The sequence below is a fragment of the Canis lupus genome, chromosome 28 (genome assembly GCF_048164855.1).
Source record: "Canis lupus baileyi chromosome 28, mCanLup2.hap1, whole genome shotgun sequence".
NCBI classification, from domain to species: domain Eukaryota; kingdom Metazoa; phylum Chordata; class Mammalia; order Carnivora; family Canidae; genus Canis; species Canis lupus.
In genome coordinates this window covers 26,088,185-26,105,880 of record NC_132865.1, presented here as the reverse complement: position 1 = coordinate 26,105,880, position 17,696 = coordinate 26,088,185, and the positions used below count along the sequence as shown (strand labels likewise).

Here is a 17,696-nt window from a genome sequence, read left to right as displayed (position 1 = left end):
AGGGGTGCTGGGATCCCCAAAGGCCTCCTCTGTTCTCTCCTTCTCCTCTTTTTCACTCAGGCCTCCCAGGAGCTCTGGGGAGGGCTGTATGGGCTCATATGGTTTTGAAAGAACAAGCCCCATATTACCACTATGCTCCTGGTTTGTCTCTTTCCTAGTACTAAATACAAGGTGTGATTATGAGGAATATCACACTGCTTGTGTTCATATCATTCAAAAGAATACTAACTAAAACATCTAGGCTCAGTGGAAACATACCCGAAAACTTACCTAGGTATTATCCATAGTTATTTGCTGTTTGCTCTTGGCTTTTCTTCTTTAATTTTAATACTCACACCTCTTCTATATAAACTATGCTGAATATCCCATTCCATCCATCCTTTCCTGTCATTACCAGGGGCAATGAGGACAATCTACTAAAAAATGTGCTCATCTAGATCCTCAAAATAGATTCCAACCTCCCTGAACCTCTAGGCCTTGGAAACATTTATATGGCTGCTCATTCTATAACGGATGTTACATTGATGTTTATGCTTTATACCAGTTTCTAAATTAATATTTGCTATATAGAGTCCTGCTAATTAATATGTACCTTTCCTGAAATTTCATATCAGCTATTTGAAATGAGAGAAAGGCAGAAAGCAACTTGCAAATTTTGTGCATAATGAAGTGAAGAACAAGCTCACATAATGAAGACAAACAATTATACAACATTTGCATGATTCTTTTTTCTTACAACATGAAACAAGACACACGGACCTGATTAGCATGCTGTCTTTGCCGTGAGTTTTGTTTCTTATTTCCCCACATTTGGTGGGATTCTCAAAGCCAAGAGCGGTCATACTGTTTTGTCAAAGTTTTCTTATAGTATCTGAGGGACTGTCAGGCAGCCAAGATCACCTTGCCAAATTCAACCTGACACAGGTGACTTCTGTTTCTGTGACTGCCCTGGGGTTGTGTCCCTCAGCTGATATACATATACCCAGAGGAAGACCCCAGTTCAGGCTCTAACTACTGAAATCAACTGGCCAGAGACTCCTGAAATTCTTACTAGCCCCCAAAACATTTACTGAGCTTCTACTATGCCCTAGCTCCCATGCTAGATACTGAAGATAAAAATGAACAAGGACAATCCTGGCTGCCCTTGAAGTATTGATGACCCATGGAGGAAGACACGTTAACAACATTTATGGTAAGCACTCTGTGATTACAAAGAAGGGAGCCTACTCTGACAGGTGGGAGAAGGAAGGTTTGGGAAGGTTTGGGAAGGTTACAGAAGAAACCAATTCAGGCAAGCTGGGGATTCATCCAAGGTGCTCGAGAGACTGCCAAACATCATGGTTAAGAGCCCACCTTCTGTGTGATTTGGTAGGTCATATAAACTTTCTGTATCTCAGTTTCTTCATCTGTAAAATGGGGATAATAATAGGACTTACCTCATAGAGTTATTGCTGTGAGGATTAAATGAGTCATATACAAACACCTTAGGATGGGTACTGGAACACATCACTTATATCATTATTTGAACTATGGCAGGAGCTGGAGAGGGAAATCATAGCCTCAAGAAATGTTAAGTGCAAGTAAAGGCAGGATGTTGGGCAGAGGGGGAAATCCAAATTGATCTCATCATTTTGTTGTGGGTGATGGGGCAGATGGTGAACATAGTAAGAAAGCAGTTTAGGATAAGAAGATGACAAGATTTAATTGGAAAATACTGAGACTAAAGAGCCTAGGGAATATTCAGATAGAAATACCTAACCAGCAGTTGTAAATAGGAGTGGGAACTCTGGATAGAAGTCTGAGCAGGGCTGGAGAACTGAAATCCTTAACAAGAGGTTGAAACCATGGCTCAGAATGGTCTAGGAGGAACAGGATGAGAAGAGAAGCCAGGGAGGGAGCTGAGGATAGTCAAGATTTAAAAGGTAGCCAGAGAACATGGGGGAGACTGAGAAGAGGCAGTTCAAGAGTAAGAAGGAGAACCAAGAAAGAATGGTTTCATGAGGCAGAAAGCAAGAGAGCTCTTGAAGAAGAGAGCAGTCAGAAAAGTAAAATGCTACAAAGAAGTGCCATGATAAAAAGATCAAGAGAGATGCATTTGGTTTGGCAGCTCAATCCAGGGGTCAAAGAGCTCAAAAAGTAAAAGGTAACACTGAGAAAGCACAGAGACTTTAACTGCAGGAAGCAACCACCTCCTCTAGGGCCAGGGAAACAAAATGCAAAGGTGGGAGCCACTGGAATCCAGGCCTTTGGAGGAGAGGCCCCATGGAGCTGGGCTCTGGCCTCTAAGAAGGGCATGCTGCACAGCTGTGGCTGATACCTCTGGAACTCAGTGAAGCACCTCAGGGAGCTGGGATGCAGGAGAGCTAGAGCTGATGCCTTAGAATCTTGAAATATGGACCCAGCAGAGAAGACACTGGAACATCTAAGGAGAAAGGCATGAAGATGGCTTTGGGAATGCTGGCAGAAGCAGGAGATAAAATCAACTACTTCATGGGGAGTGTAGGGCCATTGTTGGGGAGAGGCTGACCAAAACAGCACAAAAATGGGGAAAAACAAATCTTTTCCACCTCCCCCTGCCTGCCAGTCTCCCTATAGTGTCCCCTCTCAGCAAGACCAGAAGAAATTAGATGACAAAGGAGAAATGGAGTTTGCAGACTCCTGGTCCCAGGATTCTAAAGCAGAGTCTAGAAAGGTGGTTTGAGGCTTTATATCTGCATAGTAATCTTCATGAGCAGAATTTTAATGGTTTGGAGGAAAGTCATCTAACAATCGGTTGAGAAGCAGAAATCAAGACAGTAAATCAAGACCATTTTTCCAAAAAGTTTTGCTATAAAAGAGAGGAGGATAAAGTGGTAGGTAGAGGTAGATATAATGTTCGGGAAGATAATTTAATCATTTATTTGTTTTAGTTTATTTGTTTACTAAAAAGGAAAACCCAAAGCAAGTTTCAACCTGAGCCCAAAGCAAGGTGAGTTCCAGACTGATGAGTAAAAGCATTCTCAAGGAGATGGGAAAGACAGAACCCAGTGCACAGTTGCAGGGATTGGCCAAGACACAAGTAAGAGAACACCAATTCCTCTAAGAGGTGAAGATGTTGCACAAACACCGAAAAAATAAAACACCCACTTTGTAAGTGATGTGCTGAGTCTACTATCAAATGATTCAAACAGAAAACATCTCTCCTCTTTTCACCAAGGAGGTCTGTCAGGGCTTCACACAGATCACAGAGGCTTTCTTTGACCATCCTATCTAAAATTTTAACCCGTCCTTCCCAACATACCTGAAAACCCTCTTTCTATTTGTCTTCCTTAATTAATTATCAATCTTACTTATCTCCAAAAGGCAGGGATTTTTGTCTGTTTTGTTCATTGTTGTAACCCAGGGTTAAGACAATGCTTGGTACACAGTAGGCACTCAATAAATATTTGCTGAGTATATGAATGAATAAAATCCTCATGTAAGTACTTCTGAAACAGAGAATAGGATACATATATTAATCAACTAGTATTTAGACACTTTCTGCTGGGCCTTTGAGGGGACATAAGAAAAGAATATGGAGGAGTCTCTTCAATCACAGAATTTATAATATTTGAAGAAATGAAACAAATTAGCCCATATGGAAACAAAAAGAATGACTCATCCCTGTCTTCCTTCTTCCCAAACTGTACTTTCCCCTTCAGACTGGTCACCAACCATCCATCTCTCCCTTTCTTGAATCCCTGGAGAGTCACAGTCAACAGCATCCTTTCCGCTCCCCAGCCCAGGTAGGGTTCAGTGCCTTCAATCAGTCAAGGTCATGAGCTCCAGTGGACAGCTCCAGTCAAGGTCTTGGCCCCTCCTGGGAGTGAGATTGGAGGGTCTGGGACCACTGGTGCAGCTTTCTCACACCTGACACGTGTGTGTTTTGAAAGCCTCATCAGAGCTGACTTTGATGGGCAGCAGGAGCCCTCTAGGCAGCGGGCTGCCAGTACTGTCAGCCAAAATTGGGTGATGGGGGGTTGGGGGTCAAATCACTGACTGTCAAGGTGTTAGAAGAGATCTCAGAGTGCTTCATAGATGCAAAGGATGAAAATCAGCAACACCAAATGAGCGTGTGCTGTTCTTAAAGGAAGCACTGGGTAATAGTGAAGTGCTCTGGACCATTTCCTTAAAATTCTACTTATTCTGTTTTGAGCAAACCCAATGTGTATGCACACATGCACATGCCATGCAGAAATGCAGAGACATCACACACACCCACAATACACAAACATAGGCAGAGACTGAATGTGTGCATGTAGACACACACATATTGCAAAGCTTGTCTTCTGCCAGAGAGTTTGGAGAAACAACTAAAAGAATAAATGAATGAATGGATGAAATTAATGTCTTATCTGTAATCACTTAACAGAGGATAAAATACAGTCAATGTCTACTGTCAATCCTCCCAGTTTAAAGCAGTTTATTACTGAAATCAGAGTTTAAGTTCCTTTTTAAAATATGCAAAAGTCTGAGGTAAAGCTTTTCCCAAAAGCTTTTCCTATTACTAGAGCTTATTATTTTAAAGGATCTGATAATTGGGGAATTTTTCCTTTAAAAAGAGGAAATATCTCTGAAGAGAATGGCAGTGTGTTTACTAATAAACCATGCTGAAGCAGTAGAGTTGAGTTCATGGAAAGGGCACTGGACTGAGAGCCAATTGAACTGGTTTCCAATCCTGTCTTTTTACTATTGTTAAATACAACTGTATGTAAATTACCTCTACTCTCAGATTCTTAGTTTTCTCATTTATAATTGGATGGTGAGGTAGGAGAGTCTTTACTTATATATAGTGCATTGACCAGCCATACTCATCTATATCCTGTCCTAAGACTTCCTAAAATAGAGAAAGCTGCTGATTGATTCTCAACTGGGTGGAAATTTTGCCCTACTCCCCAGAGATATTTGTCAATGTTTGAAGACATCTTTGGTTGTCCTGACTGGCATCAGGTGGGTAGAAGACAGGGATGCTGCTAACCATCCTTCCATGCACAGGACAGGTCTCACAACAAAGACTTATGCGGCCCAAAATGTCAAAAGTGCCAAGGTTAAGAAATCTTGCTCTTGAGCAAACAGTATCTCGTACTTTTAAACCCTCTCCTTATTGGTAGACTGACAGATATCTATCTACCCAATGTATGGGTAGATAAACATAATAAAAAAAAGTATTCTCCCATAATTCTTAGGTTGAAGTCCCAACCCCCAGTGCCTCAGACTGTGAGTATATTTAGAGATAGGGCCCTAAAGAAGAGGTAATTAATTTAAAATGATTCTACTAGGGTGAGTCCTAATCCAATAAGCCTGCTGCATTTATAAGAAGAGGAAGGGACACCAGGAATACACATACTCAGAAGAAAGGCCATATGGTTGACACAGTGAGAAGATGACCATAGTCTGGCCAAAGAGAGAGGCCTCAGGAGAAACCAAACCTGCCACTGTGATCTTGGATCTTGGCTCTTGATCTTGGACTTGCCTCCAGAACTGGAAGAAATACATTTCTGTTGTTTAAGCCACATGGTCCATGGTATCTTGTTATGACAACCCTAGCAAACTAATACACCCATGACCCAAGTAACAAGAGGATTCTTTTCCAAAGCAATGGCATACCCACAGAGAAAAGACCTTCAACCTGATATTATGGGTCCCCAGGATTATTGCCTACTTTTCTACATTAATTAAAGGGAACTGCCAATCTGTAAGCATTGGCCACTCCCCTACCCCTTACACACACACACACACACACATACACACACACACACACTGCTTGAGATCAGCTTATTGTTTTTTAAATATGATAGAACAACCAAATATCATTGGATTTTTGAAGAAATTCTACAACCTAAGAAAGAGACCAAGATAAACAAGCAAAATATGTAATGAAAGTTTCATATTACATATGAAACATATTTCATATGTAATGAAAATATGTAATGAAATATGTAATGTAATTACATATGTAATATGTAATGTAAAGCAGGTGTACTTTAGAAAAACACAGTTTAACTTCTAAAAAATCTTTAATTAATATTCCTAAAAAGAGTAAAATATTACTGCATCAACAAAACACAAGTAGCTAATGCAGAAGAACTATTGTAAAGTGAAAGTATGACTCTGAAATTCAAATAAATTGTGGATAAAATCTAATAAAATCACCAGGTAGTAGAACAAAGAAAAACTAAGGGAAAAAGTAGATAGAGGATCAGTTCAGGAACCTCACATCAAATCAATGGAGTGACAGAGAAAGAAAACAAAGAGGAAGAATCATCAAGGAGTTACCACAAAGGATTTCCCAAAAGTCACAGGACATGAGTGTACAAATTAAGATGCCAATCAAGTGTCCAAGGCAATGAGCTACCTGAGTCACATACATGCATATACACATCTAGGCTCAGCATTATAGAAGTTCAGTATTTTAATAATAAAGAGAAGATTCAGCAGGAAAAAGAGAATTTTAAAAGATAGTTATAAAAAAATAAAAACTCAAACTACCATCAGACCTCTCATCAGCTACACCGAATCTGAGAAGACAGTGGAGCAAAGGTCTTCAAGGTTCTGAGTTAAAATGATTGTAACCTTGAATTCCATACTAAACTAACAATCAAGGACTAGCATGGAAAAAGCCATGTCCACAAATGTGTAAAATGAAAAATACCACATTTCACACTTGTAAGCAATACCACCCTAAGATCCCTGCCCCATGGGAGCACAGTTCCTTGAAGATCAAAGTTTCCTCCTGGGCCTGGGACTTAAAAGAGCCAGATGGGGAGAACCGAGTTCAGATCTGATTTTGCATGGGCTCTGGTCTTCAGAAGTATCTTCTTTGAAATTTCCTAAGGCCTCCTCCAGTGCCTAGAACCAGCCAGAGTTAGCAGAACCCTCCTGGGAGGCACCCTAGACCAGACCAGGATCCATATGGGCTGTGGTCTTCTCTCATTCCCTTTCTGGTACACTCTTATCATCTACCCTACCCAAATGACAAAAGGTTTCTTGAGGCCAAAGGCTGACCCTGGTTCCCAGAAGACATTCTGGCAAGTATAATGCTCAAGCTGTATAGTTCATAAATTCTTTCACAGAATCATGTGAGATTGGGCTGCCAGAATGGCAGTGACATGGTGATTTTTGGTGACTCTCAAATACTGGATACAGGACAAGTTCAACATTCAACACCAACAGACCCCTGGCTTAAGCTGCATGTGTGAGCCCATGCATCAACTCTTGTCTGGCTTTTTTTTATGATGCACCCAAGGGCAACTCATGGTGGCAGCAGGTATCCCTTATTCTATGTGGCCCTGACTGATGTTCTCTCCTGCCTCCATTGATGTGAGGACATCATGCTTTCCCAGGTCAGCTAAATCTATGCCTGATGAGAGACAGATCTTCCTTGTGTGAGTGAGGCTTTTTTCCTTATTCCTCCTATAGTCTTCTCTGGTGGTGACAATGAATGGAAGGTGGGGTGCAGTGAACATTAACATTACCACTTTCTAGGATGTAGTGGTTCTACATAAAGAATTCAAGAGAAGAAAAATTTGAAAGATGTATTATTCTATATTTATGTTATAAAATTCCAAGGGGTAAACTCATCATAACCAGAACACAAATTATTTTTCACATTTTCCTGAATATCCTGGATAAGAACTGCATTTGTGGTCATCATCAATGAAATACAGCAACAACCTTTGAGGGAGTCATTAGAAGTCATGTGGCTTGATGGATGAAATAGCATCATAATTAATAATAACCAGCATTCAATAATGGTATTGCAGAAATACAGATCTGTATTATTTCAATGCATACAGTTTCCCACATGAACTCATTGGTATCTTGAGTAATAGTAGTATTGTTATTGTTTTCTCATGGTTGGAGACAGGAATAATGCACTTGACGATAAAGAATAAAGAAGAATCTTCACATATACTGATTGAATATTAATTATATAAGACTTTTGTCTAGTATTCTAAATTAGATCCAACAAAACACAAAAAAAAAAGATCCAACAAAACACTATATTTGACATGTACCCATGAATTTTATAATACTTTTTAAATAAAATTATTTATGTAGAAAGAAGCCTCACAAAAATTATTTGCTTGAAGCCCTATATACCTAGAGGTAGCCCTATTTTTATTCCTAGAGGAAATTATTTGAGGATCTGATTTAGCCCATCAAGTAAATTTAAAAACAAAAAATAAAAAACCAAAGTCCAGAGATCCAGGATATAGGAGATTCAACCCAGAAAGACAAGCCAAGTCTCAAAATACAAATATGAACACAAATGTAGATCTGAAGAGAATGAGGTGTTTCTGGGAGACAAAAGAGCACTTGAAAAACAACTAATGTAACTTTAAAATTTTGAAATGAGAAAATGACAAGAACAAAATTGTGATATAAACAACAAAAAGGTCAGGGGAACCTGGGTGGCTCAGTCGGTTAAGCATCTGACTCTTGATTTCAGCTCAGGTCATGATCTCAGGGTCGTGGAGCATGGAGTCTCCTTATGATTCTCTCTCTGTCCTCCTCCCTTTGCCCCTCCCCCTCATGGAAAAACAAAATGTTGGGGCACCTGGATGGTGCAGCCTATTGGGCATCTGACTCTTGGTTTTGGCTCAGGTCATGATCTCAGACTTGTAGAATCAAGCCCCATGTTGGGCTTTACACTCCATGAGGATTCTTCTTGGGATTCTCTCTCCCTCTCCCTCTCCCTCTCCGTCTCCCTCTGCCACTCCCACTCATGCTCTCCTTCAAATAAATACATAAATCTTAAAGAAAACTAACCCAAAAATCAAAATGGTGATAAGAGGAAATGTAATCATTGTCTTATACTTGGCTCTATACTAAACCACATTTACTTAATCACACTTAGGTAAATGTAAGCCATTGACTATAACCTTTTATAAAACAGAATGTAAATTTTACCAACTTTAGCAACACAGACATAAAAACTCAAATGATGGAAACTGGGAAGTGGGAAGAGGGGTAAAGCAAAGAGTGGGGTGCCAATGGCTTCATCTTTTAAAGGGTGAAGCCAAGGATTATAGTGTCATGATAAATTTAGAAATAAAATGGTATACTTTCTGCAGTCACAAAGTTATCCCATGAAGAAACTAACAATAATGGTAAGGCTATATCGGGAGGCTGTTTAGGGAGATGATAAGTCTAATGAACTAAATTTGCATATATTAGAACACTAGATACAAGATAATGTCTAAAATTGAATTCAGCAAGAGATTATCTTCTACCGAGTGGGATCTGAGATGCAATAAGGGTAAGAAACTTACTTTTCAATACAAATATTTTAAAACTATATAAAGCATTTCTTTGTTAAAAAATAAGTTTTAAGGGCAGCCCCAGTGGCTCAGTGGTTCAGCGCCGTGTTCAGTCCAGGGCATGATCCTGGAGACCCGGGATCGAGTCCCACGTTGGGCTCCCTGCATGGAGCCTACTCCTCTCTCTCTCTCTCTCTCTCTCTCTCTCTTTCTCTGTCTCTGTCTCTCATGAATAAATAAATAAATCTTTAAAAAAATAAGTTTTTTTTAAATGTAATTTTTTTATTGGAGTTCAATTTGCCAACATACAGCATAACACCTAGTGCTCATCCCGCCAAGTGCCTCCCTCATTGCCCATCACCCAGTCACCCCACCCCCCTGCCCACTTCCCCTTCCACTACCCCTTGTTCATTTCCCAGAGTTAGGTGTCTCTCATGTTTTGTCACCCTCACTGATATTTTCACTCATTTTCTCTCCTTTCCCTTTATTCCCTTTCACTAATTTTTATATTCCCCAAATGAATGAGACCATATAATGTTTGTCCTTTTCTGATTGACTTATTCCACTCAGCATAATACCCTCCAGGTCCCTCCACGTCTAAGCAAATAGTGGGTATTTGTCATTTCTAATGGCTGAGTAATATTCCATTGTAACATATACCACATTTTCTTTAAAAGAATAAATTTTAAGTACAAAGTAAACTAAAGTATGATGACTGGACAAGATGATTTTAAGATTCTTTTCATATCCAAGGGAAGTGCTTCCAAGGGAAGTGCTTCCAAAGCTTGAAGTCCACTCAGGAGGAACCCTGGAATATTTCCCTTCAGAATGACTATCTGAACAGAAGCTAGTCTATGCCACTGGGAATCTCACAAACATTCTTTTTTATATATGTCAAATTTCCACTCCTGACCTTATTTTATCTTCTTAGTAGCTCTACAAATAAATTATTATAATCATCTGGGTTTTAGAGATGTGGTTCAATGAAACTAAATTAATTTTCCTGAGTTACATGAGCTTTTAAATTGCTAGAATGCAGTTGAATGTATGGCTTCCTTGTCACTCTAAGTTCTCTTTTTTCCCCACCATATTATGCCTCTTGCTAGGCAGAAAGAGAAAAGTAAGAAAAATTCTCTGCCCAGGAGCCAATTCCCCAGTGAGGAGTTTATATAACTGCACTTGCCCTGTGATTATAGGTTAGCTCTTCTGGGAATCTGATGAAGCCTGGCAAAAACTAGCCTTCTTCTCTACTTGGGCTCATGAACATTGGCGATCTGTCAGCACACTTCACCAAAGCTTTGGGGAACTCATCAAAAAATTTGGAAAGGCTCATCTAAGCAACTGGCACAACATACCATACAGCATCCAGAGGGACCTGGCTACAACCATTTGGACTCCTTAAGCACTTTCCTTTGGAACCACCCTCATTCTTGACATCTTTTGTTAAGTCCCAAGTCATGGTGATATACTCGTACGTTTCTTTCTCAAGCTGCAATGAGAATGTTTCCAGGACAGGTGGCTGTCAGGAGTGGGGGACCCCAAGATGGTTCTGGGTGGGATAGAGAGCATGCCTGCCAGAGAGAACTTCACAATACCTGTCTTTCCAGGGAGTGCTGGACCACTCAAGTTACCTGCGTCAGATTCCTGCTTGGTGCCGCAGGGCTACGGAGTATCTAAAGATGGTATGTTTCATGTTAATGTAACAACAGAGTCCCTGACCTATGGAAACTCCATGAGAAACTGGAGACAGCTTATATAAATTTCCACTGAAAGTATTTTTCATTTCAAGTGACTCTGCAAAATTGGAAACTGCAGTCTCATAGCAACTTTGTGAAGTCATTGTAGTCCCCTGGTATGCACTGGATTCCTTTTCCTTCCTTCTCTGAGTGTTCCCCTATCATTGCCCCAAAGACTGGCTTCCCAGAGATGGACTCCAAAATGCACCCTCAATTTGAGTCAGAACAACACTGCCTCTCCAGATTTCCTCCTCCTTCCCTCTTCCTTCTGAGCCACATTTAAGAGACAGGACACTTAACTTGATAACTAATGGTACTATATGCTATATATTGATGTATTGTCCCTCCCAGTAACACATTTGAAATCTGTAGGAGGCCTTCAGTCCCTAAGTCTAAGTGCTTGACAGATGCAGGGATATGTGGGCCATGGCAGTTCTAAAGATGTAGTGGCTATTTTGAAGCAAATAATTCTGAACTCTTCAAATCACCTCTAAGAGGCAACACCTGATGTCACCAATACAGAGTGCCAGAGTCATCCTGAGGCACACTATGAATGACATGGACCACTTAAAAGCTCCATTGTCAACTATGCTTCACTGTAGTAATATAGAATATTGTTCTTTGGCCTCTACATGTTTCTTTACATTTAATATTATTTCAGTTTCATAGTCAAGTCTCTTTGGCCCCACTAAGACCCAATTCACCAAAATTACACTATTTAGTAAAATAAACTCAGAGTATTGATAGTGATCTCCTCCAAAGAAATAAGTGTACAATTTTCTTGACATGTGGACTTATATTTTTATGTTCTTAAAAGTATTCAAAAAAGACATAAAGGTAATACATTCAAAGGCTCAAATTCAGACTTAAGAAAAACAAGAAATAAAAAGGTAGTGAAATAAGTATGAAGAAAAGAGTAAGTTACATATAAATCTAACAGAATCATTTTTCATATTAGACTTGTATATTATAAATGAAACAGGAATCAAACAATGTATTAAATAAACATATAGGCTCTGTCTTTTAGTGGCTAGGATATGTAAACTTAGTCTAAATTTCTTGAATGGATATGCAATATACTATTTATAACATTTTCTCTGTCCTACTTAACTTATGACTAATCCTAAACAATTAGAGAGTCAGATGGCCAAGTATTTAAAGAAGCAAACATCCCAAACAGTCATTTCTAACTAAAATCCGGAGCCCCAAGCCCCTTTAGATACATGACTATGGAGCCACTCACCAGTAGCTACAAAAGAAAGCTGCAAAAAGAATCCTACAGAATCCTACAGTTTGAAAATAAGGAAAAACAAAGGCGCCTTAAGATCTGACTAGCATAGTCATCTGGTGGGGGCCAGAAGGACTCCCCAGACATCTCTAATAATTTCAAGAGCAATTTTCAATTTTCTATATACCTCATGAAATTCTACCATGTGGACCCTTCTCTTGAAAATTTAGGAATAAAAACCTGCATTGACTGCTGATATTTTATGATGCCAACATCCCTAAAACCTCTCAACACCACCTCCCCCCACAAGAGAAACCTTTTATAAAGCAAGGCTGGGTCTGCCCCCAAAGCCTATCATTTCACTAACACTTAAAAATATTTTCTCAACATTCTCAAGCAGTGCTCAAAATCGGCCTGATATATATAGAGCCTCCTTTGTGGAATAACAAGATTATTTTTATCATTTTCCGATTCTCAAAAATCTGACCTGTCACCAAAGAACTTCTAAAAATATCAGGATGATAATGATATCCTTCGTCATTTCCCTCCTAGATAATGGCTGCATTACTAGAGCTGGGTTTTTATTTATTTTCTGAGGGTACTCTCTGATCACAGCACTCATCATTTCATTGCTTCAGGATGTGGGACAGAATAGCTATCTTGGGAAGGTGGCTGATTTTTCCCCCACTTTTAAAGACAAGGTGTTTTAGCAAAGCATTCAGCTCAATTCACTCTCTGCCTATCTCTTAAATCACATTTTTGAGTTGGAAGTATATTGGAATGGATCCTAGAAAACAAATGCTGACTGAGGAGAAGCATTTTGTTCTTTTACCACAGTCAATTCAATTCAGCAGCATCATTACTGAGTGCCTACTATGTGCCAGGAATATAAAAATGAATAAAATACTCCTCAAATAGCTCACAAGTTACCAGCGTAGACAGTCCCACTAACAAATAACAACAATATGCTATGCTAAGAGCTATAATTTTATTGTTGTTTGTGTAAGCCTACAAGAATAAAAACAACAGTAAGAGAGCAACAAATACTGCCTAGGGAAATCAGAAAGGAAATGGGAAGCCAAATGATGTATTAGAGATAGATCCCAAAAAATCTCTTCCTGTTCAGAGATTCTGTCCCAATCTTTATATATCTGGAACTGGGAAAAAAGTCCTCCCCCAATTATTCTTAGGGGTTCATTTTGGTGTCTTGGTTCCTCATGCACAACTTGATTACCTAATCATTGCTCTTGCAGAGCCATGAATGAAGAAGTGTTCCAATTGTAAAATGCCTCACATGGAGAGGACTCCTTACTCAAATGATGACAAATTATATCTTCAGATTTGGCAAGATACTTCAATATGTTGTCAACTATTGTATTGTCTATTATGTTGTCAACAGGTCTTCCCATACTTTGGCTGTAGGTCTGGGAAGGACAAGATAAAAGACACTTCCAAGGATGGACAAGAGTAGGCCCCTTGTTCCAGTGGCAGAAGGCCAGGGCCAGAGGAGAGTGAGAGCCAGTAAAGGACTGTCTTCATAGAGACATGACAGTGGAATCTAAAAATAGTGACAGATGGTGTGTTAGGTTTTCCTTTTCTCTATAGTAAAATTTGTCAAATATCATTACCCCATGTTGTTTTATTAATAAGTACTGGTGGATAAAAAGAAGGCTCTATAAGCATGGTTTGCAGTAGAGTGAACTAAAGCAGGCTGTAACAACATCAGAAAAATTCTTATGAGATGGCCAGAGGTAAAGGGGGCAAAACCAGGAGAAAGGTGGGACTTGGGTGGCACCCAACTGAGTAGCAAGAGAGAGACCTGGGATCCCAAGTGTTCCCTTTACAAACTCTCAACAAAGCCTCCTGCTTTCAGTCCTGCTCAGCACCCTTGCCTTCAGGGATTCCCTGTGTTTCCAGCTCTAAGCCTTTTCAAGGTTCTGCCTCAAAATTGGCTTGCTTTTTTTCCTCATTGCTTCCTGTTGGCTTCTCTTTCCTGTAGACAAGCAGCTTTCAACTCTCCCTGGTCTACTCAGCATGTTACTGCCTTTCCATTTGCTTTCCAGCTTCCAAAATCGAGTTTTTCTCTCTCACCATCTCTCCTTTCTTTTTCTTGTAGGTTCATGCATTTTAAATTCCTTTACTGTGAGGTTTTGCACAGGCCTGGAGATGAACGCATGTGTAATCTGTGGTTTTCTTTCTCAGTATATTTTATTTATCTACTTGTTAACATTCTGTTTACTTGAAAATAACATGACACAGGACCTTGCTTATAATTAGCACTAGACCCCTAAAAGAGCTTATAAAATCAAGACCCTCAGGTTGGAATGAACTGTAAAGGTCAACCTGTCTGAGCTCTCATCAGATGTTTAATCTAAGAAACTCCTTAGCTTGCCTGATACAAATTTATTGAGTAAAAATGCGTAAAGCTAGGTTATGATTTTGCATATCATTATGTATCATACTTAATAATACTAACAATAGCTGCCACTTATGATATACTTTCCATGTGCCCCACCCTGTGCTAAGGGGCATTCATGCCTCCCCACAATCCTATGCGGGAAGTATGGTCCACTGCTCCTACTGCCCCCCAACATCTTGCAGAGAAGGAATCTAGGGTTTAGCACAGGTTTAACTCTCTTCCTGATTGCATATAGCTTGTACACGACAGGCAGAGCCTAGTTTTGAGGCTGCTTTCTCAGATTCCAAAGCTTATCCTCTTAGCTGTGATGGTTCCAGATTTAAGACTCTAAAACTCTTAAATAACTTAATTGTTTCTGCAGGGTGTCTGGTGTGTGCTTTCTGCTTTTTTCCACTTGCAGTTTTAGTCATTAATAATGTTGTCCTTATTTACTGTTGTCTACATTTGGGTCTTTAGAGTTATGACCCACAGTGGTCCCAGGTTGTTGACTTTTGTCTGCTATTCAGATTACTTTTCTTTTAAATTAGGAAACAAAAATAATTTTTAAATTAGTTTAGGTCAAACGATAAAGGTAGATCTGTTGTGTAAAAAAGACATTCTAATAATTTCTAGGTAGATAGATATATCTATCAAATCCATTATATAAAATCACTATTGCTTATATATTGAGAATTAAATTAGAATGTTGACTAAGCCAAGGGTTCTAAGTTTGGTGTTTTCTTTTTGTTAAAAATTAACCACACAGTTTTATTTCCAACAATTTCAATGGTTGAGGGTACACTATTATAAGAGGCAGAGGTAGTAGAAACCACCCAAAACCCCTTCTGATTGAAGACCCAGGGTTGAGTCACAGCTCTGCATTGCTGTGTTTCGAACAATCCATCTAATTTCTCTGAACCCTAGTTTCAGGATATATAAGAAAGAGAACTTAATACACAGCAGTATTTTGAGCACCACTGAGACAATGTACGTGTAAGTGCTTGGCAGAAAGCAGGAGCTTAAGAAAAGCTCATTTATCAGCTTGTTCCAGGAGCCTCTAGCAAGTGTTGAAGATCTACCTGTTGAATAAATTAGGGACTAGAAGGATATGTACAAGCAAATAGAAGAGGATGGATGTCTGAAATCTCTTATTTCTCTAAAGCATCCCCAAGGTTCCCAGGGATGGCCCCTCTAATTGTACCTGCTATACTGGTCATAGAGAGGGCAGTAACTTGGAGGTGTTGGCTCATTTAACTATGCAGGGATCTGCCATGTGTGGTACAGTATTACCTGTGACTTGTTTTACCTCTACCATTGTTAGCTATTAACCCTGCCCAGCAAATCTCAGCAGTGAGTTTATCTGAGTGCAGAAGAGAGTAGAATCTTCTCTTGGAATTGCTATGGATATATTCCAAAGATAAACAATACCACAGGAAAGACAATTTATCTAGGTAAACACCACCATCTTCTTTTTTTTTTAATAAAATAATTTTTATTGGTGTTCAATTTACCAACATACAGAATAACACCCAGTGCTCATCCCGTCAAGTATCCCCCTCAGTGCCCGTCACCCACTCACCCCCACCCCTCGCCCTCCTCCCCTTCCACCACCCCTAGTTCGTTTCCCAGAGTTAGGAGTCTTTATGTTCTGTCTCCCTTTCTGATATTTCCCACACATTTCTTCTCCCTTCCCTTATATTCCCTTTCACTATTATTTATATTCCCCAAATGAATGAGAACATACACTGTTTGTCCTTCTCTGATTGACTTATTTCACTCAGCATAATACCCTCCAGTTCCATCCATGTTGAAGCAAATGGTGGGTATTTGTCGTTTCTAATGGCTGAGTAATATTCTATTGTATACATAGACCACATCTTCTTTATCCATTCATCTTTCGATGGACACCGAGGCTCCTTCCACAGTTTGGCTATTGTGGCCATTGCTGCTAGAAACATCGGGGTGCAGGTGTCCCGGCGTTTCATTGCATCTGAATCATTGGGGTAAATCCCCAACAGTGCAATTGCTGGGTCGTAGGGCAGGTCTATTTTTAACTGTTTGAGGAACCTCCACACAGTTTTCCAGAGTGGCTGCACCAGTTCACATTCCCACCAACGGTGTAAGAGGGTTCCCTTTTCTCTGCAAACTCTCCAACATTTGTGGTTTCCTGCCTTGTTAATTTTCCCCATTCTCACTGGTGTGAGTTGGTATCTCATTGTGGTTTTGATTTGTATTTCCCTGATGGCAAGTGATGCGGAGCATTTTCTCATGTGCATGTTGGCCATGTCTATGTCTTCCTCTGTGAGATTTCTCTTCATGTCTTTTGCCCATTTCATGATTGGATTGTTTGTTTTTTTGGTGTTGAGTTTAAGAAGTTCTTTATAGATCTTGGAAACTAGCCCTTTATCTGATACGTCATTTGCAAATATCTTCTCCCATTCTGTAGGTTGTCTTTTAGTTTTGTTGACTGTATCCTTTGCTGTGCAAAAGCTTCTTATCTTGATGAAGTCCCAATAGTTCATTTTTGCTTTTGTTTCTTTTGCCCTGGTGGATGTATCTTGCAAGAAGTTACTGTGGCCAAGTTCAAAAAGGGAAACACCACCATCTTCTAATGTCCAAAGTCTGCTAGACATAAATTTAAACCCCTTTGAAAAGTCTTTGAAAGATTTGCTTCTGTCCTAGGTCTTCCAACAGCAGAAAGACTTCAGAGAGAAAAGGGGATATTTTTACTGTCTTGGGGTGCTTAAGAATCATGGCTCAGACTGGAGGTGACACTGAGAACCCCACAAAGAACTGAGCACTCAGGCTTAAATCAGAGCAGCCACTATGTGCAGATGTTTCTACACAATGTCCAGTAGGGCCCTATATATCAGGAGTATATAAAGGGCACAGCCAACTCCTGTGGAGTTATTTCAGACTGCATCCAGGCTCCTTAGAAATCTTTGTGTTCAGTCCCAGCACCACAATGGATGCTGAAAATGGCTTGATGTTCTGGATTCATGGAGAAAGGAGGACATGGGACAAAAGATATTTGTCTCATATATTTCCTGATT

At 39.7% G+C, this 17,696-nt stretch overlaps 1 protein-coding gene across 5 annotated transcripts in view; it reads right to left on the bottom strand.

Moving 5' to 3' along the window:
- CRH (corticotropin releasing hormone) overlaps positions 1-17,696 on the bottom strand; it is a 201,973-nt gene that overhangs the window by 34,506 nt on the left and 149,771 nt on the right. The window lies entirely within an intron of this gene.